The following is a 26,663-nucleotide window of genomic DNA, read 5'->3' on the forward strand; positions in this document are numbered from 1 at the left end:
CTACCCCGTGCAGCAAGCAGGGGCATGCATCACCCAGGGACCACCTGTTCAGAGGAGTGGGCTTCTAAGTCCTTTGAGTGCGCGCATCCGTGGGGGCTCAAGAGAAGGCCAAGCATCGCAAGTCCATTTCAGTCAGTCGCTGCTCAAGCGGATCCCACGATGGGCAGGGCACGCTCATCTTCGCCGCCTGCCTCCATCTCCAGTCATCGCTCCAGCTCCTCCTCGAAGAGGAAGTCTGCTAACCCAGGGAAGCTGCAGGAGACGTCAGAGAAGACCAAGGCGCAGGGAAAGGTTTCTGACCCCCCTCCCGAAGGCCCAAGCGGCCCAGAGGAAGTCACCCTAGACTATTAAGCTGGTGGCGGCTGCACTCTCAAAGGAAAAGGGGCTGACCTGGTTCAGGGGACCCTGATGGTGCCCAGAGTATCCCTTCCTCTGATGCAGGAGGCCCCCGCGAAGCTGGTGAGGTGGATGCCTTCCCTAAACCTGAGATCGACCCCTCAGAATGCAAAAAATGGGGGAGGGGGGAGAGGCCTAAACTGTGCTCCAGGGCACGGATATTTCTTCCTTGGATGAGGACCTAGTTTCCGTTCACACGGTCCTGGCAGGTGTGTGGAACGACCGCGGTGGAGGAAACGCTGACGGGGTGGCAGTGAAATGCAGACTAGGGCGCTGGGCCCAGCAAATCTACTCTTGCACCCCCCATCTCATCACCCCATATACTGCTAGAGGACGTATCGCTAGACATCCTCTTGACCCTCCATACCCCAGTGTTGGAAATCCAGAAGAGGATTTCGACTGTGGCTCTGGATCAGGCGACACTGAGACCGCTGCATCAACCTCCATGCCCTCCTCCCCTAGGGATACGGACATGACTACAGACACGGACGGCCACAGCTGCGTTTCTCCGCCACTGAGGACTTTTCCCCTGGACGAAGTGGGGTTGTTAAACGCCATGGTGGCCAGAGCGTCGGAGCTCTTCCAGCTGATGCAAGAAAAGAAAAATCTGTTCCACTTTAGTTTGGTTTCTAGAAGAATGACAGTTTACAATCTGAGCTCTGGGTCATATTTCCCAAACCAATGACCTCTCCCTAAGCCCCTCTGCTGGCAGCCATCTCCTGATTTTAGTTTATTTTATTTTTTTTACTGCACATTTAAGTGTTGGGAGTCCTCGTGTTTCACTCTTCGAAATTTGTTTTTTGCGCTTTTTTTGGTAGGAAAACTCGTTCAATGGAGCCCATGTGCTCCATTTTTTCTACATCTCAAGGGCAGAAATCGTCTAGAGAAGCTTCCAGAAGTTCATCAGGCCTACAATGCACCGGATCATGTCAGAGAAGGACCGCTTCCCTCTTCAAGCTGTGCACCAGCTGCGGCTTGCAGAATGTTTTCACGCACCAGCATTCCCAGTGCCTGAATTGTCTACACTGACGCACAAGAAAGATTGTGAGATCTGCCGTTGCTTCTCCAGGTGCACGATGGATTGATGCATCCGGCTGGTGACGTGGCTCAAGGCCAAGGCCTCTACCCCATGTGGTACAAAGGGGCATGCCTCATCCGGATCCAGCCAGACCGGGCTTCTAAGTCCTTTAAGGGCGCTCCATCTGTGGGGGCCCAAGACAAGGCCAAGCATTGCAAGTCTGTTTCTGCCAGGGTTGCCGCACAAGCAGGTCCTGCGACGGTCAGGGCACTCATCGTCTCCATCAGCCTCAAACTCCAGCCATCGCGCTAGATATTCATCGAAGAGAAAGTCGGCTACCCTGGGGAAGCTGCGTGAGAAACTTTAGAAGGCCAAGCAGGACAAGGTGTCAGTCCTGCCAGCAAAGGCCCAGGTGGTTCAGGCCAATCCGTCCTCTTCCATCAAGATCCTTTCGAAGGCGAAAGGGGCTGACCCGATCCAAGGTGCCCTGGTGGCCACCAGGGTGGCGCTCCCTCCCAGACCGGAGGCTTCGGCCAAGCCAGTGGAGAAGACACCGGAGAGGAGGATGTTCGACCTCAGCCTGAAGCTGAACCCTAAAAAAACCCGAAGTGGGGGGGGGGGGCGTTTAAGAACTACAGGGCATGGATATTTCTTCGTCCAATGAGGAAGATGTTGTTTCCATCCACGCCATACCGGAGGAGATGGGTGGCGACAACTAGAACGTCGAGGGATCGCCCATCTGAGGCAACGACAACCAGGACAAGGTAGAGGGTGACGACATAGACGCAGGGCCCAGTGACCCGATCACCCGGGCCACCTCCCAGAGATCTGTCTCAGGATATTCTCTCGACCCTCCACACACTAGTGTTGAAGAATCGGAAGAGGATGTCGACCACCAGCGATTCCGTTGACCCCGGGGCCATCACTGCTGAAGAAAAGGAGGCACCCTATGTCTCCACTCAAACCATCACTGACCCCACCCCCGTACTCCTCCCAGGGACACGGTTATGACTGACTTAGACTGTACTCTCTCTCCGCCACCAAGTGTATCCGCCCGATGAAGTAGGTTCCTTCCTCTCCATGATCGCCTGTGCATCGAATTTTTTCAGCTCCCCCGGAAGAGAAGAAAATGCAAGGCTTCCTGCACCAACGCTAGGACGCGAAAAGGAAGACCATTCTGTCGGTACCACTTCTGGACGACGTCTGAGATGAAAGGCTCTTTTCTGAAGAACCCCCTCCTTGGCACCGGCAAATTGGGACCAGCTGGAGAAGACATTACGAGTGCCGGAGTCTGCGACCAAATGTCTGCGGTCACAACCATCGCCGGACTCTGGTTTCTGCTGTGGCAAGGAAGAATTTGTCCAATCAGTCTTCAACCTCTCTTCCCCTGGACGACGAAGGTAAGAAATTGGACGCCGTGGGATGGAAGGTAATTTACACAGCTGCGATGACGGTAAAAGCGGCCAACGCCTTGGCGATCTTGGCCAGGTACGACTGTGAGCTATGGCACAAGATGGCTCCAATCCTAGATTTCCTCTCCAAGGACAAGCGGGTAGAGTCAAAGGAGATCCTTCAGGAAGGTGAGGTGGTGTTGGATCACGCCATCAACGTGGCCCTGATCATTGCAGACACAGGGTTCCGCCAGATCGGAAATGTTTTCTCTGTAGAGGGCGCTGCGTGTCGACGTCCGCCGAGTCGATGTCCCTCGGCGGCCACCGTATCGGCGCCGACGTCACCATGCCCATAAATAGACACGCGCTGCGTCCGTTGCTCAGTTCCATTTTTCCGCGCTTCGTGGGGCCTCTGAACGTCGTTGCTCAGTTCACTCAGGTTTATCTAAATCTAATTCGACAAATGTTCCTCATCGTTCTCGATGGCTTCTTCATCGAAAGGACGACGCTGCGATCCGGCTTCAACAAATGTGGAGACTGCGGTAAAAAAATGTCAATAACTGATCCACACAGGGTCTGTTTATGGTGCTTGGGGTCCGAGCACCATTGTTCGGAGTGTGAGGACTTCATGTCCATGACGGCGAAAGCCCTGAAGGAGCGAAAGCAGAAGCTCGAGAGAGGTAAATCAGCCAAAACCTCCTCCGAAGGTTTTTTCGGCCGAGGCATTCATCTCCTCGCCGTCAAACACTCCCATTCTAGATCTCGAAGCAGCTCCACACCATTCGTCGAGATCTAGACACTCAAAAAAGAGACGTCGAAGGTCCCATTCCTCGTCGTCTTGGGTGTCCCCAGAAAGAGTTTCCTGTCCCACCAAACACAGTTCTCAAACTGAGAGGGAGGAATTCAGAAAGAAAATGTTAAGCGTCTTCGAGAACGCGGCCTCGATCCCCTCGAAGACAGCTGAGGGTGATACACCAGGTGAAGATCCCAAAAAATCAAAACGCTGCGTGTCGCAGCACCCGGCGAAACATTCCACCCGAGAGCACCATGAGCCATCGGGTAAGAAGGCAGTCTTCGCCGTCGTCAAAGACTCCCTCGACGCACGGGTCGGCGCCATCGACGCCGTTGTCAAAGGGTTCCTCGGCGCTTCGGTCGATCGACTCGACGCCATCGTCGACGCTGATGAAAGAGGACCAAGGCTCCACAGCCAATAGTGTTTTCAAGGGCTTCCGGCACGACGCCGAGATCGTCGTCGATGCCCTCGAGTAGGATCCCGATCCTCTCTAATTTTTCCAGGCCCCTTCCAGTTTTTTCGACGCCATTTTTGGCGCCTTCGAGGCCGGTTACATCGGCGTCGACTACTTCGACATTTTCTCGTCCAATAACGACGAGTTTGGCTCCTTCAGCCCTAGAGATGGCCTTTACTCCATTTCAGAGAGAATACCCTGGTCTTTCTTCAATTTATGAAGAAAGAGAAGACTCTGACCAAGAAACTTTTGGTTTACAGAGATCCTCACTGCCTGCTGCAGAGTATTTCACCTCTGAAGAAAGGAAGCTGAAGGAACTACAGGACTCATTTCATGAGGCCAGTGGACTTGACACTTCCCCAGAAGTGGAATTTGTAAAGCCAGACCCAGGGGAACATGCATGAACACCATATAGAACCCTGATGGCAAGAATAATTGAGTTTATCCTCGGCATCTGCATCAGCCGCCCCCAAATCACTCTGAGGCCTTTGCAGACAAGACACCTGTAGGGGGCAGGTTAACTCACCATCTGACGGAATGGCAGGCTATAACGTCAGATGCTTGGGCGTTGGAGACAGTTGCCCAAGGTTACTGCCTACTCTTTCTACACATCCCTCAGTCATCCACAGGGGAACAGCTCCCGAAAAGTTCCCGATCCGCTTCTCTTGCAGGAAATTATGGACCTGCTAGAGAAAGGTGCCATAGAACCGGTACCTTTAGCGGACAGGAACAAGGGCTGGTACGCCCCCTACTTTCTCATACCAAAGAAGGACGGAGGACTGAGACCTATCTTGGACTTATGAGTACTGAACAAGTTCCTCAGGAAGGACAAGTTCAAGATGGTAACTCTCTCTCAGATCCTTCAGGCCCTCCAGCTCCAGGACTGGCTGGTATCTCTGGACCTTCAAGATGCTTATTTCCATGTGCCAATCCATCTCAAGCACAGGAAATACCTGAGGTTCGCAATTGGCAACTCTCACTATCAATTTCGAGTTCTGCCATTTGGGCTGACCTCCGCCCTGAGGGTCTTCACCAAGCTGATGTTGGTAGTGGCGGCGAGTCTAAGGAGGGAAGGGATCCACGTGTATCCCTACCTGGATGATTGGCTGATAAGGGCCGTATCTTCGGAATAGGCCCGGACCCAGCTAGATTATGTCTGCCTCTTCCTTCACAGACTGGGCTTCTCCCTCAATTTAAAGAAGTCACAGATGATACCATCTCAAAGACTCCAGTTCATTGGAGCGGTCCTGGACACTTCCCTGGGAAAAGCCTCGCCACCAGAGGTGAGGGCTCAAGATATTCTACAGATGGTCACCAAGTTTCAAAATGCCCAACGTCTCCCAGCCTTCGACTTTTTGAGGTTGCTAGGCCTCATGGCATCCTGCATCTTCCTTGTGCCAGAGGCTCGCCTGAGAATGAGATCTCTTCAGTGGGCACTGAGAAGTCAGTGGTCACAATTCCCAGGGAGAATGTCAGACCCCCTCCGGATTCCGGACAAGGTAGCCCACGACCTTCAGTGGTGGGCCTATTCAGAGAACATCTTGAAAGGAGAACTGTTTTGGCAACCGTGGCCAGAGATATCAGTAGTCACAGACGCTTCACTCACTGAGTGGGGAGCCCATGCCAACGACTTGACCATCAGCAGTGGGTGGTCTCCATCGGAGTCCAGACTACATATCAACCTATTAGAGCTTAGAGCGATCAGACTAACGCTGAAAGCTTTCCTGCCATCAGTACAGGGGAGAAATGTCCTGATAATGACGGACAACACGGTGGCCATGCACTACCTCAACAAAAGGAGGCGTAGGTTCACTACCACTGTGCAGAGAGGCAATGCAGCTCTGGCTTTGGGCAATTCGGGAAGGAATCTCTCTATCGGCAGTCCATCTAGCCGGAGAGAAGAATTTGACAGCGGACGCTCTGAGCAGGCAGAGCAGTCTCCCATGAATGGGAGCTAGCTCAGGAAGTCCTTCAAGAGATCTTGGCCCTTTGGGGAACCCCTCAGGTGGATCTGTTCGCCACAAGCACCAACAGGAAGTGCGATCTGTTCAAGGGAATTTCCCCCGAGAGGAGCTCTGGGAGACTCATTCGTAGTGGACCGGGAGTTTCCACTCCTCTACTCGTTTCCACCAGTCCCTGTTGTTATTCCTCAAATTATCAGGAGGTTGAGAAGATTCCGGAAAACCATGATCCTAATTGCCCCGGACTGGGCCAGGAGAACGTGGTACCCGGACCTTCTAGATATGTCCATCTGTCCTCCAATCCGCCTTCCACTCAAAGAGAATCTTCTCTCGCAGAAGGGAGGTCAGGTTCTCCGTCCAGACATCAGAACCCTCAACCTTCACACTTGGCTACTGAAAGGTTGAGGTACAAGGATTGGGATCTCCCTGATGACGTCATGGGGGTGTTTCTTTCGGCCAGAAGACCAGCAACAAAGTCTTTATACCGCTGCCGTTGGAACAAGTTTTGCAGCTGGTGTAGGGAAGAGAATATCGACCCTTTTTCATGCGGTACACCAACGGTGCTATCGTTTCTACTCTACTTGGCAAACTCAGGCCTTCAAGTTGGCACTGTAAAAGGCTATCTCGCAGCGCTTTCTATCTTCAAGCGCACTGCGGAGGAACCATCGTATTTCAAAATTCCTCTAGTGGTACAATTTCTCAAGGGTCTGACTAATGTTTACCCTCCAAAACCATTCCAGGTTCCATTATGGGACTTAAATTTAGTCTTAAACTTCTTAATGGGCACTCCATTCGAGCCACTTCACTCTTGCGCATTAAGATTTCTCACACTTAAAACTGTCCTACTTGTAGCACTAACATCTGCTAGGAGGGTGAGTGTGCTTCAAGCTCTCGCCTGTAAACCCCCACATAAAATCTTCCACAAGGACAAGGTTGTCCTCCAGGTGAAGCCTAATTTTCTCCCAAAGGTAGTTTCTGAATTTCATATTACTCAGAAAATTACCTTGCCTTAATTCTACCCTCCTCCCCATCTGGGGAAAGAGGAGGAAAGGCTACAGAGGCTGGACCCTAGGCGAGCTCTCAGCTTTTACATCAGCAGAATGGCTAGAATCAGGCAAGCAGACCAGCTGTTTGTAGGATACTCTGGTCACAAGTTGGGACTACCCATAACAAAACAAACCATCTCCATGTGGATTATCTTGGCCATCCTGGAATGTTATAGACTAGCAGGGAAAGAGCCACCCCAAAACCTCAGGGCTCATTCAACCAGGGGTATCGCAGCTTCTTCGGCTCTCCAGAGAGGGGTACCGGTCCGGGACATATGTGCGGCTGCCACATGGTCGTCCGCACATACATTCACAACATTTTACAATCTGGATTCCTCCACTGCTCAAGAGACCAGATTTGGCAAAGCCGTATTACACTCGGTCCATCCCTAAAGGGATATATAACACTCACTCCCTCCTACAATTACATACCACTGCTATGGTAGTCTATCAAAGATAAGGAATACGTCGGAGGACACAATCCCTTCGAAGAAAAAGTTACTTTCTTACCTGGTAACGTTCTTTCGACGGGATGTTCCTCCGACGTATTCCTTATCGCCCCTCCCATCCATCCCCGCAGTGATAACGTCCATTGTGGTTGCAGCTTTCGCTCCTTCAAGGTTACTAACCAATTCAGGCATGTCTTTCTTATACTACAAAACGGAACTGAGCAACGGACGCAGCGCGTGTCTATATATGGGCATGGTGACGTCGGCGCCGATACGGTGGCCGTCGAGGGACATCGACTCGGCGGACGTCGACGCGCAGCGCCCTCTACAGAGAAAAAATTTCCGAGACCAGCAAGCTGGAAACGTATATCAAAGTTAAGGAATACGTAGGAGGAACATCCCGTCGAAAGAACGTTACCAGGTAAGAAGGTAACTTGTTCTTCTCATCCCCAAAAAGGACCGGCGATTGTGACCCATCTTGGACTTGGGGAATATGTTCAAATTCCTCAGGCAGGACAAGTTCAAGATGGTAACCCTTTCTCAGATCCCTCAGGCTCTTGAGCTCCAGGACTGGCTGGTTTCATTGGACCTACAGGATGCTTACTTTCATGTGCCAATCCATCTCAAGCACAAAGTACCTGAGTTTCCCAGTTGGCGGTTCTTATTATCTGTTTCGGGTTCTACCTTTTGGGCGGACCTCCACACCAAGGGTTTTCACCAAACTGATGGCGGTGGTTGCAGCGAGTATCGGGAGAAGGAAGATTCTGGACGATTGGCTAATCAGAGCAAGTTCACCCAAACGAGCATCTGGCCTTGACCTGCCACTTCTTTCACAGATTGGGCTTCTCCCTCAATTAGAAGAAGTCACAAAGGATTCCAAGCCAAAGACCAATTCATCGGAGCAGTCCTGGATACTTGATCAGGGAAAGCCTCGCCTCCCGAGGAGAGAGCTCAACAAATTCTGCAGATGGTAGCAAAGTTTCAAAATGCTCAATATCTGCCGGCATTCGACTTTCTAAGGTTGCTAGGCCTCATGGCATCCTGCATTTTTTCTGGTGCCAGAAGCCAGATTGAGGATGAGATCAGAACTCGATGGTCCCAATTTTCAGGATAGATGTCAGATCTTCTGCAAGTCCCGTCCAGAGGGGCCCAAGATCTTCTATGGTGGGCTTGCAAAGAAAATATCCTCAAGGGAGATCCTTTTTGGCAACCATGGCCGGAGATGACTGTAGTGACGGACGCCTCACTCACAGGGTGGGGAGCCCACACCAACAATCTGATAATCGGCAGTCGCTGGTCTCCCATCGGAGTACAAACTACACATGAACCTTTTGGAGCGGAGGGTAATCGAACTAGCGCTGAAGGCCTTTCTGCCCTCTGTACAGGGAAAGAATGTCCTGATAATGACTGACATCACAGTGGCCATGTACTACCTCAACAAAAGAGGAGGCGTAGGATCACTCCCACTGTGCAGAGATGCAACCCAGCTCTGGTTCTGGGCAAAGCAGGCAGGAATCTCTCTGTCAGCAGTTCACCTAGCCGGAGAGCTGAACACGGCAGCTGATGCTGTGAGCAGGCAGAGCAGTCTCCCGACGAGTGGGAGCTAGCTCAGGAATTCCTTCAAGAGATCTTCGCCCTTTGGGGAACCCCTCAAGTGGATCTGTTCGCGACTGGTGCCAACTTGAAGTGCGAACGGTACTGCTCAAGCGAATTTCCCGAACAGTTCTACGGGACGCGTTCGTGGTGGACTGGGTATTTCCACTATACGCGTTTGCTCCAGTCCCCTTGATTCCTCAGGTAATCAGGAGGTTGAGATAGTTCAGGAAAACCATGATCCTAATTGCCCCTGATTGGGCCAGGAGGACATGGTGCCCGGACCTTCTGGACATGTCCATCTGCCCTCCAATACGTCTTCCACAAAGAGAAGATATTCTCTTGCAAGAGGAAGGCAGTGCTCTCCACCCAGAGGTCAAGACGCTCAGTCTTCACGCATGGTTTCTGAGAGGCTGAGAAAAGGATTGGGACCTCCCGGATGACGTAATGGTGATTTTGCTTTCGTCCAGAAGGCCAGCAACAAAATACTTGTACTGGTGTCGTTGGAACAAGGTCAGTAACTGGTGCAGGGATAAGCATATGGATCCAGTTTTATGTAACACTCCTACAGTACTTTCTTTCCTCTTACGCTTAGCAAATTTGGGGCTCCAAGTTGGCACTATAAAAGGATATTTGGCAGCACTATCTATTTTTAAGCATTGCTCGGAAGAGGTGTCCTATTTTAAAATGCCCTTAGTCATTCAATTCTTGAAAGAGTTGACAAATGTGTACCCTCCGACACCTTTTCAGGTGCTCATTTGGGATTTGAATTTAGTCTTAACATTTCTCATATGTGCCCCTTTTGAACCTTTTAATTCTTGCCCATTAAGACTTCTCACTCTTAAAACAATTTTGTTAGTGGCTATAACATCAGCCCGCAGGGTAAGTGAGTTGCAGGCACTTTCTTCTAAGCCTCCTCACAGCGTTTTCCATAGGGACAAAGTTATTCTAAAAGTCATACCATCTTTCTTGCCTAAGATAATCTCTGATTTCCATCTGTCACAGAAATTACCTACCTTCTTTTTACCCTCCTCACGCCAGTAAGGAAGCAGAAAGGTTGCATAGACTGGACCCAAAAAGGGCTCTGTTTCTACATTTCCAGATTGGCAAATCTTCGACAATGTGACCAACTATTTGTTGGGTATAATGGAAACAAATTGGGCCTTGGAGTGTCTAAACTAATCCTATCCAGATGGACAATTCTAGTAATCTCGGAGTGCTATAAATTGGTTGGAAAAGAGCCTCCAGATGGATTCAAGCAGATGAATGGCAACTTCCACTGCTCTTCAGAGGGGTGACCCGGTGCAGGATATTTGTGCTGCGGCCACCTGGTCGTCAATGCACACCTTTGTGAAGCATTACTGCTTGGACTCTACTTCATATCAAGGAGGACTCTTTGCAAAAGCTGTCCTTAATTCAGGCCATAATTGAAATTTCTGGTACTCCCTTCTCCAAATTCTTATTGCTTTGGGAGCCTATCTTTGATGAGGAATACGTGGGAGGACACAATCCATTTGAAGAACAAGTTTCTTAACCAACTGTAACGTTCTTTCGATTGGATGTTCCTCCCACGTATTCCTCATCGACCCTCCCAACCTACCCCTCCGTTCAGTTTATGCCAGTTGCACTCCAACTTCCTTAAGCGCCTGACGACTTTAAAGCCTGATCAACTGATGCGACCGTGAACAACGTCAAAACAGAACTGAGGTAATTTGTGCGGCTCGAGCCCTTTATGGAGCGGATGACTTTGACGCTCAACGGCGGCCCTTGAGGGACTACGACTCTGCGGCCTCAAACACAGCGCCCTCTGGTGAAATAATTTTTCCAAAGCAGCAAAGCTGGGAGATACCTAAGATGAGGAATACATGGGAGGGACATCCAATCGAAAAAGTTAGTTGGTAAGTAACTTGTTCTTTTCCTTTGTCCTGGTTCTCCCTCCTTTCCCAACTGGTTGGTAACACCTGTAAAAACTGACTGCAAAAGATGGATGTCATTTTAAGAATTTTTGCAGGTGTGAAGCCTAAGTCACGAATGCGTCCCTCTATGCTGTGGGCCCACAACTTCTCCAGCATGGGGTCTGGCATGGATTCACATGCTCATGAATATTCCCCGTCGTCAGGCTGGGAATCCTCGGTAAAGAAAAAATCAGTATCAGTTTCGTTTCTGATCTCTTTCGTAGTAGTAACCAATCACTGATCTCTGCGTCATACTGACCACAGCCAATGACTGCCCTCTACCTAAGCCCCGCCTCTGGCAGCCATCTTCAGATTTTTACCGCACGTTCAAGTGTTGGGAATCCTCATGCTTAGCTCTCGAGCTTTTACTGCGTGTTTCGTGCTTTTTCAGGTGAATTTTCACATTTTTTCGGTTAATCGAGCCTCAAGCTCCACCGTTTCTACTCCCGTTAACGGCTACCTGTTGCAGGATTTTCCTACGCCCCTCAAGGGTGAAGATTTTGTCGAATCAACTTCTTGGAGGATTCCAGAAGATTTGCGGCCTACTTCGAGATGGCCCAGTGTGATGCTGGAAATGCATCAGAAGGACCGGGCCTCTGAATCCTTGTCCTTTACTGCTTTTTATCGTGTGTTCTGTCATGTTTTCTGGCCAGGAGTCCATGTGGGACTCCTGGCAGTGCAGCTCTCTTTTGGTTTGGTGAACAGACCCATGGGATACCCTTAGGGCACCCATGGGTAGGGGTACAACCCTGTGCCCCTAGTGTATGTAATTGGGCACCTGTGGGTGGCCCACAGCGCAGGGTATGTGCTGGTGGCAGCTCCATGCTGAATTTGACAGGTGCTCTGGGTGTCCTCCATTTTGGGATACCCAGGCCCTGCCATTGGGATCAGTTGATTCCTGAAAGGAAACAAGATGGCCCCTGTGGCCTCTTGCTTTCTATTGCCTGTTACCTTGTTTCCCAAAGTCCTGGGAAGCCCTGACTCTGTCCCTTCCCCCTGACTGGCTGTTTGGTGGAAGTTCCATATATGGTGTTGTTGTGAAGGCCCAGCTAGACTGACTGGAGCCTTCCCAGTGACTGTATGTTGTGGGTACCTCCTGTGGGTGGGACCTGGGTGAATGGAGTGTGTGACCAATATACACTCCTTGTTGTGGTTGTCTGGTTTCTGGCATGAGAGACAAAGACTGAGACAGCCCTGCCCGAAACTGGCCTGAATGCAGTGTGTAGTGTGGAATGGCTGGGTACTTGTCCCAATCCACATTCCTTGTTGTGAGTGTCTGAAAGGGAGGAGTGTGGCCTGAATGCACTGTGTGCCTGATTGGCTGACTGCATGAATGCCCTTCTGTATGATTGGCTGCTGAGTGTGTGGCAACAGTGTGGATGAGAGACAGAATAGTATATCTGGGGACCTCTCACCACTGGTAAGAAGGTTCAGGGAACGTTCAGAAGGTTCAGGGAACGTTCAGAAGGTTCAGGGAACGTTCAGAAGCGTTCAGGAGCTGAGTCTCCACTCTAAGAGTAACTGGAACTGCTGATCCTCGACGTCCAGCTGGAAGAAGAAGACTTGCTGTTGCATTTGCTTCGACCGATCCGAAGGCTGCCGAAATCGTCGAAGACTGACCCGAGAGAGGACCTGGTAAGGCGCCCTCTTCCCGCGCTCCGAGGGACCATCGAGCACCGCTCCATCTTCGCCGAAGCGCCCTGGAAGACAGACCCTCGAAAGGCTGCCGACCCGAGACGGGACCGCCGAGGAGATTGAAGTGAAGCACCCGGACATCGCCGCCATCGAAGTCCATTGCTGTCGACCAGGGTTCGCAGGTTTGTGTAACCGCTGGAGGCCCGTCGAAGTTGTGTTGCCCAGCTGTGGGAACCACTTGACGCCGTGCCGCCGACGACCGGAGCCGTCCGCTCCTTTGCCTAAGAACATTCGAATCGAAGGACTCCCTCGTCCGCACCGTCGACCGCTTTATCCTGCCGGAGAAAGTCGAGGACGACCAACGCGCCGAGGAGAAACCTGCCAGTGGGTTTCCCGCCACCCGAAGACCACAAAGACTCGAACGACTCGACGCCCTTGCTGGGCCTCCGTCTCCACAATCTTTGCGGTCCAGAACTATTGTCACCGAGGTGCCCCGCACGCCTCTGCCTTGCAGGACGCCGACGAGCACCGCTCGGACGAAGCTGCCGCCTCATCGACGCCGTTCTACCCTGTTTGTCGACGGACGTTCGACGCCCCGTGTCTCCCGCTTGAAAGGGAAGGCATTCAAGAAGGGCTTTCGATTCCCCGTCGCCGAACACCGAGTTCCTCGACGCTTCTCGACACCTCTCGACGATCCGTGACTCCCGCTTGAAAGGGGGTCGCTCAAGAAGGATCTGTCGACGCCTCTTCGAAGAACTCGACTCCACCAGGTACATTGGGGGGGTAAAAACATTATAGTAGGGAATAAGACTTGCAGAACAATATATGGACTGGGCTTGTGCTATATCTTTATTTTACAGGTTGCCCAGGTGGGGGGGATCTCGACACAGAACTGTGTCTAGTGGTAGGGGCCAGTATTCTGCCTATTGCTCAACCATCTTATTTTCTCTCCTCTCTCTATTGCTGGTTTCGCTCTATTGATCTGTGTGACATTGTTACAGTATTGTTGATGCACTTTAATGAGATCTAATACAAAGGGTGGTACCACTTTAGAATTGTATATATTTGCCATTGTTGATTTTCCTAAGTACAAAGTGAGTTATTATGATAAGTGTACATAACCTTGAATATTGATTATATAAAGACTGTGTTCTAACCAATACAGTGTGTGGACATTCCTTTGTGGGGGCTTGGGGACTACACTGTACTTAAGAACCAGCCTGCATCACCTCCTGAGAAGCTAGGCCTCGATTGCTCGTCCATTGCTACCGTAATAGAGAATCTTGGCTGGGGTCTTCTGTGCCTCTCTTCTACCATATAGAGAGCAGAAGTACAGACACCCCCTACCAGTCTTCTTTCACACCCAGGATGCGAGTTCGTCGCCCGGACCCAAGCTGTTTCGCTGCTGCCCTGGATGCGGGCTGCAGAATGTGTTTAAGGAAGACGAACATTCGCGATGCCTCTACTGTCTTCATGGGGACAAGACTCATGTAGAGAAGGACTGCCAGTTCTGCAAGATCTTGTCGGAGCGGACCATGAGGAACCGTCGATCTCGCCAGCTGGTTGGAGAAGGGCTCAACGGGTGAGAAGAAGAAAGGGTCCGAGCGGGCTTCTAAGTCCTGTGCGGGCGCCCCGGCGATGGGGGCCCAACACCAGGCCAAGCGCCGCGAGTCTGCTGCTTCCGGGAGCGCCGACAGATCGGGCTCTTCGGTCGCCAGGCAGGGCGCACCTTCCCCAGCACCGTCAACCACGAGCCAGCGCTCCGGTTCGGGGAAGAGGAAGTCCGAGACCCTGGGTAAGCTTCGGGAGAAGCCCCGTCCGATCTTGGAAGAGGGGGAGGGAGGCGTCGCCCCTCCCCCAAAGGAGAAGGCCCGGGACGCACCTAAGGTGGTGAAGGACCCTACCCAGCAGGCAAAGGCCTCTATCGAGGCGATCGCGGCGAATCTGGCCAAGCCGGCAGAGACCCCGCTAGCGGATACTGCCTCCGGGACTAGAGTTTCCCTGCCGCCAAGGAGGGAATCCTCTTTTCAGCCCATCGTCGTGGACGCCATGATGGAAGAAGCGAGGGGGTGCATGGTGGCCTCCTCGAGCTCAGTCAGCCTCGGAGGAGGAATTGACCGAGGCCGTGAGGAACCTCTAAGTCCAGTTCGAGAAGGTTCGATCCCGTAAGGAAGATCCTCGGGAGATAACCGAGGAAGACGATGGCGAGGAAGAGCGGCATTCCCTTCCGGCGCAGCCGGAACCTAGGCCTCAGGATGGCTCGGCGGCCATTTTGTCTGCCATCCAGTCCTTATGCTCTGAGGTAAGGACGAGATTCCCACGGCCGAGGCCGGAGGACCCGCAACCTGGCCCGTCGGGAAGTCCTCAGAACAAACGACGGAGGACCCAACCCTCTCCTCCTCTCGCCCCCGTAAGGCTTACAGTTCCCTCCTCATCCTCCCACGAGTCGGGAGATGACGGTGCGTTGGGCTCGACGACGGGTTCTGAGGGCGACGGAACGGGTCTCCCGTCGCATGGGCTTCGCCGCCCGACGAGATTGGCTCATTCCACGCCATGATCGCCAGGGCGTCCGAATTGTTCCAGCTCTGCCCGGAGGAGCAGAAAAAGGAAGGTTTCCTCTATCGGCGCCGGGAGGCCAAGAGGTAGACTGTCATCGCGGTGCCTCTGATCGATGACATCTGGGAGGAGGGCACTTGACTCACCGGTGGCGGAATGTGGACGAATAGAGTGGGAATAGCGTTTTCGAGCAATTTCCGTGTCGTTCGCCGTTTATTCTTCTTTACCCAAGATGTTGTGTACATGTCCAAGGAAAAGTGCCGGCTGCAGATGCGGTATCGATCACCCCTCTTGTCCTGTAAGACTTGTTGGACTCTACTTTCCAGCTCATCCAGTGGATATCCGCATTGTCTGACCCATTCTCTTATTCGATCAACAGTTTTCGGGAATACATGCATTGTAGTGCCTTCAGATTTCGCATGGGTCTTCGAAGGGCAACCGCTAATCGAACAGGCAGGCATTGTTGATAAATCTGAAAAGTAAATATCGACATTATTATACAATCTTCAAGAATAAAGATTTGATACAAAAGTAACTGAATCATACAATGATCAATGCAAGGTTTGTTTTGGTCGCAGGAACTATACCAGTTCATTATGTGCGGCTTAGTATTTGCATAAGTTGCACACATATATAAATGATGTGACTAAAATCTGAACATGTGACTCGTCCCTTGGATGTTCTGTCTTGCACGAGAAGGAAACATGCTTACATTATAGACTGGACCCCCGAAGGATGCAATTCGATGACAATAGACACAGATGAAAATAAATAGATCTATTGATAGCATAGCAATGGAAACTCAAGTCAATCGCAATGAGACCAATGAACATAGCACTATTGTGTACTCTACTCGCAAATAGATAGAAATTTAAAAATTGCGAAATATGACTAGGATACATGGCCTTACCTTGACCAACAAACAGTTGGATTCAGCAAGCAGAGCAGAGCAGTATGTTGCAGGAGAATAGGTGGGTGGCCACAGGTAGCACACTGATGGGTTTGCTCTAAGCGGTCACAGAAGTTCACGGATAGCACGACAACGAGCAGATTAGCGTAGATCTCAGTGGTTGCCAGGTAGCACGTTCAGGAGTTGACTTGCAAAGCACAAGGATGTTCTCATGAGACATATCAAGTGGTTTATAAAGTATTAGAAACAGGGGTGTGTTTGTGAATGAATGACGTATGTATGTCGTGGTCTTAGGGGGGCGGCCTGCTTGAAGGGGAGGCCTGGCTGTAGACACGGGGTCTGAGGCCATGTGAGCGATGGCCCCTGGGCGTGGGATACCTTTTGAAGTGTACATGCTGTTTGGCACCTTGGCTGTTTGCGCCCGTGACAGCCCCCCCTGCCAGCGCTCATCCCCGGGTGCGAACCGCCTTTGATAGTATATCGTTGATTATCAATAACAAATACCACATACCAGAGATTCTTGTGAGCACAGACCCACACTTCAACTGGTGTATTATAGTGGTCAAGACCCTAAGGCCTGTATAATCCAATGATAATTGTTAGTATAGATATATGAGTGACTTTTATAGAGACATAACCTACTGAAAGACTTTGAACAAGTGTTATTTAGTGCATGCATTATCGAGAATATGTTATGTTAGGTTAGATGGATAGTGACCACCCTGCTTCACAGCGACCAGACCTTCACCCATTCGGAGCACAGATGTCTGACGTCCATCCTTGAATGGAGACGCTCTTGATTCATTAAAAAAATCGAAACAGTTGTTAAAATATGTGGTGTTTTATTTTGTATCTTATTTTCATGACACAAAAATACAAGACTTTAAAGATTATACTGGTCAGGTTGCAGCACAGCGAGAGAAGATCCCCTGTACTGACCGCTGTCACTCGGGAACGTTTCTCTAATGGCACGAACGGCACAGGCGGTATCACTCTTCGAACGAATGCGGTGTCCAAGCCTGCCGTGGAGCCACCATGTAAAGGAACGATAGGCCACCAGCCTGTACCACCTGTGAAAAGGAATTAAACAAACTGTTTTTAAATGACCAAGATAAGTTTAATAAACGTTTGTTGTCAATGACAATTCTTGTAACTAATGGCTTTCTGCACGGACAAATGCTATCTAGACAATGCACACTATTGAACGACTTGCATGCGTTACAATGATATGTAGATGTAATTTTGGATATAGTAGAAGATCATGAAATGGGAGTGGCATGACAAGCAGATTATACTTACTCGTTACTCGGATTACGAGGACGAACAGTTGGGCGAAGTTCGTGCATAAGCACCATCATTATTCTCAACATGGCCCGTGTGAGGCAGGCTGCCCTTAAGTCTGGCAGCTCGGTGATGCATTGCGGTCGTGGCTCGCCTTCCGAAATGTAGGCCAGGCATCCCGAGTTTTCTCGGCAGCAGCATTTCTCCTCCTCGGTTGGCATTAGCTCGCACCCATTGCATGTGCACCAGGTGGAGACGCCGTCCATGCGACTAGGCCAAGGCTCTTCATCTGTTGATTCGTCCTGCCAACTGCCGTCCGAATCCCAATCGTTTTCGCGTGCTTCCCTTTCCAGTAGTTCCTCATACTCAGGCTCATACATGTAAGGTATTATTGTAGCCATTGTGTGGTAAACAAAGTAAAATAATTTACCGAGATGGTACAGGTGTTCACACGGGCTACAAGCGGCGAAGGTAGCTGACCAGAGCACAGAAACGAGTCACAAAATACTCTAACACAGAGAGAGGAATGGAATCGAAAATCTGCTGCTGTGTTGTGAAACGGTCTGTTTATACTTATTGAGGAAAGAGGCGTCCTGCCATTTCCATGGCGACGCGTCATTAGCTGAAGCGCATCTAATGTTGACACAAGACGTGCTTTGGCGTTGGGAAATGGGCGGTATGAGTCCGCTGATGACAGGCTCAGGGGCGGGGGAATTGATTTAGTGCCGCAGAAGCAGGTCAGCCAGGGCGATGCGGCAAGTGATAGGATTATCAGAAAATGGGGGCTCCCTGGTGCCTGTTTTCGCGTGCGTTAAATGGACAAAAACTCTGGTAAGGTCCATAGGAAAGTTTTCTAAAATCGAGCCACCTAGGCTTAAAAAAACATGGCCGACCCGTAGGGACAATAAACATTTTTACTAGACCATGCCTTTAATACCCAGAGGTTTCGAAGCGTGGGCCTGGGGATTGAACCTGTGTGGCTCTGTTTTGCTTCCAAGGCGAGCACGTTGCTGCTGAGTGTAAATACTGGAGGGGGTGTCTGTTCTCCTGCTCTTCATATGGCAGAGGAGAGGCACAGAGGACCCGGCCAAGATTTTCTATTATTGGTAACGTAGGCCAGCAATCGAGGCCTAGCTTCTCAGGAGATGATGCAGGCTGCTTCTTAAGTACAATGTAGTCCCCAAGCGCCCACAAAGGAATGTCCACGCACTGTATTCGTTAAACAGTCTTTATATAATTAAGGTTCAAAGTTATATACATAATAACTCACTTTGTGCTCAGTAAATCTAAAATGGCAAATATATACAATTCTAAGTGGTACAACAAGTCTTATCAGATTCCACAACATAATGTCACTGGGAAGGCTCCTGCCAGTCTGGCTTGGACTTGACAACACCACCATATATGGAACCAGTCAGGGGGAAGGGACAGTCGGGGCTTACTTTGGGAAAACAAGGTAACGGGCACTAGAAGGAAAGAGGCCACAGGGGCCATCTTGTTTCCTATCGGGAATCAACTGATTCCAATGGCAGGGCTTGGGTTTCCCAAAATGGAGGATACTCAGAGCACCTGTTGAATTCAGCATGCCACCAGCCCATACCCTGCTCTGTGGGGAAAAAAACGAAGAGCTGCACTGCCAGGAGTCTCACATGGACTCCTGGGCAGAAAACAATACAGAACACAAATGAAAAATGACTACAGGACAAGGACAGGGAGGCCCTGTCCCTCCAGCATCACACTGAGCTATCCTCCCGAGACATTTTTCCATAAACATGGCAAAATCCAAGCGTATACCTTCGCAAATGATCCAATTCCTAGGAGCAGTTATAGATACTACTCTACTCTACTCGGAGCCTTTCATCCCCCGGAAAGGGTGGAAGCAATTCAACAAAACTATCTTAAAATTCAAAACAAAACAAAACCGATTGTAACAACTTAGTGGTTTCAAAGGCTCTTGGTGCTCCTACGAAAAACAAAATGCAATACTCCGCAGTGACCACTGGATGTCGGACCTATGCACAGCATGTGAATCTAAGCAGATACAACCATCAGAAATGCTTTTACGGTAAGTAATGCATTGTCTTCCCTTTTCAAGACTCTGTATGAGAACGGTCCAGTGGCATTGTGCCTGCAACTGGAACCAGCTGTTGCATTCACAGTAAAGGAACATTCAAATTCCAAAGCAAGACTCACTAATCTGGTGGAACTCACCAGTGAACCTGTTAATCGGGGTCTCCTTTTCAGACACCTCTTCACCAAATAGTTATTACAACAGACTCATCCGAGTACAGTAGGGGAGCCCATTGTCTAAGTCTAACAGCACACAGCCTTTGGTCTTCTCAGGAAAAGGACCGCATAAATGTCCTGGACCTAAGCCATTTCTTGCTCTAAAATAATGTCTGCACAAGGAAAGCTGTTGAAGATTGTAACTGACAATACCACTGCAATGTTCTATATCAATAAGCAGGGGGCTCTTGTTCCCTTCCCATGTGCCTCCTAGCAGTGAAGATTTGGTATTGGGCCATTCAGAATCCCATTTTCTTGTTTTGGTGTCCCAACTGGAGGGAAGGGAGAATGTCCTTGCAGACTGAGCAGGTTACAGTCTGCTCCGCACAAGTGTGAGCTGAAACCGTCAGTAGAAAAGGTAATTCAGATGCGGGGCCATCCATCAGTAGACCTCTTTGCCAACCAGCCACAACATTGTATGTTCTCAGTTTGTGTCAAAGCAAGGTCAGGGTCTTCAGTCTCTGGAGATGCGCTACATCTTTATTGGTCAAACCTAGCCCTTTATGCATTTCCACCTCTCCCATTGATGCACAAAATATTGGAAAAATTCAAAATGTCATAATCTAACACTGATTCTTATAGCCAGCATTTCATTACGAACGGTGGTCTTTCTCCTGGCTATAAAGCAGCTAAAGCTCCATTCCCAGATGGGTTGTCTCCTGTATCTCCAAGGCTTATGATATTAAAGGGCTCACGATTCTGCAGAGACTTCAGGCTCATTCCACTAGAGCCAAGGCATAATCCGTAGCCTTCAACAGACAGGTTTCCATTGTAAAAATCTGTAGAGATGCTACATGGGCTACCCTGCTTGCCTTTTGCAAGCACTATGCTATGAATACATCCCCTAGAAAATATGCGAAATTCGGCCAAGAATTGATCTGTAACTTGTTTGCCTGAATTCCGTACCTGCTGTCTCTGCCACCCTTACTTATTATGAGCGTTTTTAGTCTGGTCCCAACCAGTTGGCAAGGAGGGAGAGCAAGGATGCAAGAAATTAAAAATGACATTCATGGTGATTCAGGTCCTTAGTCCAGGCTCTCCCTTCACAACAAGCCCCCAGCCATAATCTACCATAAGCATATACTTAAATTTGACTGCTCTCAGCGGAACCACAGGAACTGGGTGTGGAATTTTGGTGACGTAGGGGGTAAGGTGTGGCCTGGCACACGGAGGGACAGCTATGTTTTGCAGCCAGCTTTTCTGACCCTCCTGTGCGGATGCAGGCGTTCACAACCAGTTGTGAAGGAGGGAGAATCTGGAATAAGGGAACCTGAATCGCCATCAAGGTAATTTTTCATGTATTTGCCATTCTTTGAATAAGTATTCAAACTACAAATGTGTATATATTCCTGAACCCTTTTTTTACATGAAGTTATTTTATCACCCAACGTAGTGTGCGGACATTCTGTTTGTGGAAGCTTTTAGGAAATGCTGTACTTGAGAACCTGCCTTCATCACCTCCTGAATGCTTAAGCCTGGCTGCTCGTCCACTGTTAACATATTGAGGCTTGCTGGGGTGTTCTTAGATTTGCGTTTTACTTGTGGTTTTTGTGTAGTCTTGGTCTTCTTTTCGTGCAAATAGGGTCAGTCCTCCACAGGGCAGACTGGCTGCCAGAAAGGCCAGATCCAAGGAAAAAATCCCCCGTAAGGGCAAAAAAAACCTAGCGGAGTGCTGAGCGGTCCGATGCTGGATTGCCGGATGAGCAGGCAGTCAGGAGAATGCAAGGAGGCAGTAGCAGAAGCTCGACCGTAATTGGCAGAATTGATTAGAGAACTAGGAAGAATCCTAGCTGGATAGAAGGGCGGCGTGGCCGCTGAGAAACAGAGTAGCAGGAGCGAAGAGGCTCTAAAGACCAAAGGGAAGGCAAGAGTCAGTAGTGAGGACTCTGAGGGACAAGCATTGTGGTAACAAAGTTGCAATGCAATGTTAGAGTTACTACTCTGTATTTGTTTGCTGCAGAACTACTTTCCGTACGTCCAACGTCATGGTCACGTGACAACCATCTTCTCCATCATGGGGTCTGGCATGGATTTACATGCTCATGAATATTCCCCATCAGGCTGGGAATCCTCGGTAAAGAAAAAATCGGTATCCGTTTTGTTTCTGATCTGTCTTTCTTAGTAACCAATCACTGATCTCTGGGTCATACTGCCCCCAGCCAATGACTGCCCTTTCCCTAAGCCCCTCCTCTGGCAGCCATCCTCAGATTTTTACCGCACGCTCAAGTGTTGGGAGTCCTCGTGTTTAGCTCTCGAGCTTTTTGCTGCGTTTTCTCGCTTTTTCAAAGAGATTTTCTCATTTTTCGGTCAAATAGAGCCTCAAGCTCCACCGTGTCTACATCTGATCAACGGGGACCCGTTTCGGATTTTCTACGCCCATCAAGGGTGACGTTTTTGTTGAGCTACGCTTTTTGGAGGAGTCAAGAAGTTTCTGCGGCCTACTCGGACATGGCCAGGGAGAAAGGAAGCTCGACGCCCAGAAAGCTGCTCAAGGATTGCCCTGGTTGCCAGCTGCAGAATGTGTTCAAGGAGGACGAGCACTCGAAATGTCTCTACTGCCTTAATGAGGACAAAACGCACGTGGAGAAGGACTGTGCGTTTTGAGGGAACATGTTGGAACAGACCATCAGAGACCGACACCTTCGTCCCTCCAACTGGCTGGAAAGAAAGAGCCCGTCAGGTGAGAAGTCTGAGCGGTCTTCTAAGTCCTGTGAGGGCGCCCCGGCGACAGGGGCCCAACAGAAGGCAAAGCTCTGCGGGCACCGGGAGCACCGAACAGTCGGGCTCCTCGGCTGCCAGGCAGGGAGCATCCTCCCCAGCGCCATCAACCATGAGCCAACGCTCTGGCTCAGGGAAGCGGATGGCCGAGAACCCGGCGAAGCTTCTGGAGAGGCCCCGGTCGATCTGAGGATCCAGACTGAGGCGGTGACCCTCCCCCCAAGGTGAAGGCCACAGGCCCGCAGAAGGTGGTGAAGGCCTTGATTCACCCGGCCAAGGCCTCTATCGAGGAAGTCGCACCGGCCCTGGCGCAGCCTGAGGAGGCTACTCCGGTGTAGGCGACCTCGGGGCCCAGAGTCTCCCTGCTACTGTGGAGGGAAGCCTCTTTCAGGCCCATCGAAGACCCCCGTGAAGACCCCGGCGGAAAAAGAGGGGGGGGGGGGGGAGAGCCGGTGGCCATGGTGGACACAGCCTCCGAGGAGGAACTGGTTGAAGTCTTGGAGGGCCTCGACGAGGGCGTTGAAGAGGCCCAGTCCCATGGGAGGGATCCCGACGAAGGGGACGACAATAGCGACGGCGGCGATCGTGGCCTACTACGACAGGGAGTTATGGTACAAGATCGCCCTCCCCCTGTTGGACTTCCTACCGGACGACAAGAGGGCTGAGGCCCTGGAGATCTAGCAAGAAGGTGAGGTGGCGTCGAACCGCGCCATAACTGTGGCAACAGACATTTCCGACACCGGTTTCCGCCAGCTAGGCAACGGCGTTTGCCTCAGACGAGGGTGGCTCAAGGCAACCGATTTCTGCCAGGACGTACAAGCCAAGGTGTTGGACATGCCGTTCGACAGGAACAACCTGTTTGGGAAAACAGTGGATGAGTCCCTCCAAGCCATCAAGACGAAAACCGAGGCAGCGAAGGCCCTGGGAGTTCTCCAGCAACAAAGGCTGTCCTTTCGGAGCTCCGGAGGCAAGCAGGGTGCCTCCAAGGGATTCGGTGGTGGCTCCTCTGCGTATCGCCAAGCGGCCCGCTCCTCGTCGCAGGAAGCTTATAGAGGACGAGACAAGTCAGGTGGATCCTGCCGTCATTGCCAGGGAGGCCAAGGCGGCAAGGCGTCCTCCAAGCAAGAATGAACCGACCGTGGTGTCGGGCCCCTACCGAAGCACTCCAGTGGGAGGCCGGCTGGCAAAGTTAGTCAGCGTGTGGGAGTCCATCTCCACCGACCGTTGGGTGCTGGATGACCTGGCCCAGGGGCACGCCCTCGAATTTCTAAAAGTGCCCCCGCATTCCTCCCGTGGCCAGGAAAGAACCACGTCCCTCAACTGCTGTTGGAGGTAAGGGCGATGCTCAAAGGTGCCATCGAGCTTGTCCCAAAGAGTCTCCGGGGCTCCGGAGTATACTCAAGGTACTTCCTTGTGAAAAAGAAGACGAGAGGGTGGCGACCCATCCTAGACCTGCGACGACTGAACAAGTACATCAAGGCACAGAAGTTCTGCATGGTCACCCCCCAGCACACGCTGGGACAGCTGGAGGAGGGCGATTTCCTGTAGTTGGATTTGGAGGATGCATACTTTCACATTCCCATTCTAAAAGGGCACCGGAAGTTCCTCAGGTTCGTGGTCCAAGGGCAGCACTACCAGTTCAAGGCCCTCCCGTTCGGATTGAAGTCGGCACTCATGGTTTTCATCAAGTGCCTCGCTCCAGTGGCGGCGTGGCTGCGCCTGCAGGGGATCCACGTCTACCCCTTCCTAGACGATTGGCTCATCCGCGCAAGGACAAGGGAGCTCGCCGTAGAACACATCGAAGACCGTCCAGCTGCTCACGGACCTGGGGTTCTCCATCTTCCCCAAGTCCCACCTGGTCCCCTCGCAAGTCGCACTGTTTCTGGGAGACCAGCTCGACACAGTGGCGCGTCTGGCTCCGCCGTCGGAGGAAAGGACAAATGCCATCCTAGGCAAGGTGCAGCGTCTGCTGGCCAAGGACTTGGCCAGAGTGAGGTCCTTCAAGTCCCTCCTCGGGATGATGTCCTCTTGCATTTCTCTTGTGCGCCTGTGCAGGCTTTGGATGCGCCCTCTACAGGAGTTCTTCGACGCCCGCTGGTTTCAAGCGATGGACAGCTTCGAGGACAGGATCCCTCTCAATGACACCTTCTGACGAGCGAACCGGTGGTGGGGCTCCGCGCTCATCTAGCGGCGGGGACAGACTTTCAGACCCCGGCCCACCAGGCGACGGTGACGGATGCCTCCCTGGAGGGTTGGGGAGCCCACACCGGAGATCTTCATGCGAGAGGCCTTTGGCTCCCGGAGGAGAAGCCGCTCCACATCAACATCCTGGAGCTCCGGGCAGTGTTTTGGGACCTCAGGTCCTTTCTCCCATCCCTCAAGGGCAAAGTGGTGAGGATCTTCACCGACAACACCACCACAATGTTCTACATCCGGAAGCAGGGCGGAACCAGATCCCCCGGCCCTATCCAAGGAAGCCCAGGACCTGTGGTATTGAGCCGTTCCTCAAGGGATGTTTCTGGTGCCGTTTCATCTGACGGGGATAAAAAAACACCATCGCCGACTCGCTCAGCAGAGAGCTGCGCTTGTGCCACGAGTGGGAACTACGCCAGGATCAAGTGGACCGACTCTTTCAGCGATGGGGCAAACTCCAGATCGACCTGTTAGCGACGGCGACAAACTCCCAAGTGCCAGAGGTTCGCCAGCAGGTTTCCCCAACCGAGGAGCATGGGCGATGCTTTCTCCTTCCCCTGTGAGGGCCTGTTACTATGCGTTTCCTCCGTTGCCGTTGCTGCTCCGACTCATCAACCAGCTCAAGACGTCCTGATGCAGAATGATCCTCGTCGCACCGGCGTGGTTTAGACAGATCTGGTTCCCAGACCTTCTGGACTTGTCAGTGTCCCCACCAGTCAAGCTGTTGACGGACGCAGATCTTCTCTCCAGAGAAGGAGGCGCCATCCTTCATCACGACCCGGAGTCGCTGAACTTGCAGGCCTGGCTCCTGCAGCACTAGAGTTTGGAGGGTACGATATCCCGACTGACTGCAGAGAGGTTCTTGCAATGGCCAGGGCGTCCTCAAGTGCTACGGACATAGGTGGAAGAGGTTCTCTGTCTGGTACCGTGCACAGAAGATTAACCCTCTGCGGATTATGGCCCCTCAAGTACTGCCGTACCTACTGTCGCTTGCCAAGGCTGGACTAGCTCACGCTTCCATCAAGATATATTTGGCTGCGATCTCCCGAAACACCAGAACTACGGGACGGGCGTCCTTGTATCATCGCCTGGTGAAGGAATTTATGAAGGGACTGTTCAGATTGTTCGCGCCGGTGAAGGCTCCTGCCCCGGCGTGGGAACCCAACGTGGTGCTGTCTAGGCTCATGGGGGCGCCATTCGAGCCTCTGCATTCGGCGCCATTGAAGTTCCTGTCGTGGAAGACAGCATTTCTTGTGGCCATCACCTCCGCACGACGAGTGGGAGAGATCCAGGCCCTATCTTGCAAGCCTCCATACTTGACTTTTCACGACACGAGGGTGGTGCTGAGGACACACCCCTCCTTTATGCCCAAGGTGGCGTCGGACTTCCACCTCAACGAGCCCTTGGTGTTAGCAGTTTTCTTTTCGTTGCCGGCCGAGAGGACTTTGCAGTCGCTGGATGTGGCTAGAGCGCTGAAGTTCTACGTGGACCGCACGAAGAGTTTTCGGAAGACGTCACAGCTATTTCTGAACTTTGGACCTGTGAACCAAGGGAAGGCTCTCTCAAAGGCTTCCATTTCCAGAAGGCTCTCCGGCTGCATCATGCACTGTCACCGTTTGGCAAACCGATCGTTGCCCGGCCGTCCGAGAGCCCATTTGACCAGAGCGATCGCTGCTACCACGGCGTTCTTGTCTGGTGTGCCTCTGCTGGACATCTGCAGGGCTGCTACGTGGAGGTCGACGCACACCTTCACGAGATTTTACTGCGTCGACCAGGATTCCAGGGAGGAGTCCAGGGTCGGCCAAGCAGTGCTGCGCAACCTGTTCGCCTGAAGGTGGGCCTGGTGAGGAGGTAAGAGTGGTTAATGTTGAGTTTATGTAATGCTTGATGTTGAGCCTTTGCCACCTCCCGTGGTTGTGCATGCGTGTACTGCTATGTATTCTTATATTCATGAGCATGTGAATCCATGCCAGACCCCATGCTGGAGAAAGGAACAAGTTACTTACCTGTAACTGTTGTTCTCCAGCA

At 51.4% G+C, this 26,663-nt stretch overlaps 1 protein-coding gene across 2 annotated transcripts in view; it reads left to right on the forward strand.

Annotated features, from left to right (window-relative positions):
* Window positions 1-26,663, forward strand: part of XPO1 (exportin 1) — a 1,118,801-nt gene that overhangs the window by 374,223 nt on the left and 717,915 nt on the right. The gene's annotated exons all lie outside the window — the stretch shown is intronic.

Source organism: Ambystoma mexicanum, chromosome 4q (genome assembly GCF_040938575.1).
Source record: "Ambystoma mexicanum isolate Mex_15411 chromosome 4q, UKY_AmexF1_1, whole genome shotgun sequence".
Lineage (NCBI taxonomy): Eukaryota > Metazoa > Chordata > Amphibia > Caudata > Ambystomatidae > Ambystoma > Ambystoma mexicanum.